Raw genomic sequence first — 644 nt, forward strand, 5'->3', positions numbered from 1 at the left:
CCTGAGCCGGGAGCCGCCGCCCGCTGGAACCGCCGAGGATGTGAATAAACGCCGCCCTTCGAACCACGCCTGCCCTGTCCCCGCAGTGTGTCCGGGGGAGGTGCTGGAGGGCCGGGGTGCGCGTGGGGGCCCAGAAGGCGGCCGCTGGCGGGACTCCCCCCCAGGAGGCGCTGCCTCCCCGACTCACACACACACCACCCCAGCTCACAGAGCGCACGCGCGCACACACACCACCCCAGCTCACAGAGCGCACGCGCACACACACACACCACCCCAGCTCACAGAGCGCACGCGCGCACACACACCACCCCAGCTCACAGAGCGCACGCGCGCACACAAACACACCAGCTCACAGAGTGCACACACACACACCACCCCAGCTCACAGAGCGCACGCGCACACACACACACCAGCCCAGCTCACAGAGTGCACACACACACACCACCCCAGCTCACAGAGCGCACGCGCACACATACACACCACCCCAGCTCACAGAGCGCACGCGCACACACACACACCACCCCAGCTCACAGCGCGCACGCGCGCACACACACACCACCCCAGCTCACAGAGCGCACGCGCACACACCACCCCAGCTCACAGAGCGCACGCGCACACACCACCCCAGCTCACAGAGCGCACGC

This window comes from Dipodomys ordii, unplaced genomic scaffold (assembly GCF_000151885.1).
Source record: "Dipodomys ordii isolate 6190 unplaced genomic scaffold, Dord_2.0 Scaffold15, whole genome shotgun sequence".
In the NCBI taxonomy this organism is placed as follows: Eukaryota; Metazoa; Chordata; class Mammalia; order Rodentia; family Heteromyidae; genus Dipodomys; species Dipodomys ordii.